The 433-nt window shown below is 40.2% G+C and overlaps 1 pseudogene; it reads right to left on the bottom strand.

Moving 5' to 3' along the window:
- Positions 1-433, bottom strand: part of LOC119585938 — a 2,893-nt pseudogene that overhangs the window by 2,203 nt on the left and 257 nt on the right.

Here is a 433-nt window from a genome sequence, read left to right as displayed (position 1 = left end):
GATTCCCCCCCTCCCTTCAAATAACTCAAAATATCAATGATAATAACAATACCAATTTTACCCCCATTAGTAAAATTTAAAACCCCAAAATCAAGAAGTGGAGAAATCAGGGCAGGGCACTTTGGGCTACTAAATTTACTCTTTGTTGGCCAAATCTTTGGAGAGGGAAAGGGAAAAAATAATCCTAACTGTTCTCACCTGGACATACTGCCCCAAAAACCTGTGTCATTCTAGCTTCAAAGTGTTCCCTTTACAGCACTCTGACAAAGTCAACAGCAGCTTCCTGCGAGTCTCTGAATCGGCTCCTTCTAATTCCGGGACACCCCCTGGTCAGGACTATCCTCAAACAACTCCTCATCACAACTGAAGTTAAGAAATATTTGCATTGAATCTAAGTGTCACTTTCAGAATATCATCTGTATATCTTTATTTC

Source organism: Penaeus monodon, chromosome 20 (assembly GCF_015228065.2).
Source record: "Penaeus monodon isolate SGIC_2016 chromosome 20, NSTDA_Pmon_1, whole genome shotgun sequence".
Lineage (NCBI taxonomy): Eukaryota > Metazoa > Arthropoda > Malacostraca > Decapoda > Penaeidae > Penaeus > Penaeus monodon.
This window is presented reverse-complemented; position numbering and strand designations above follow the sequence as displayed.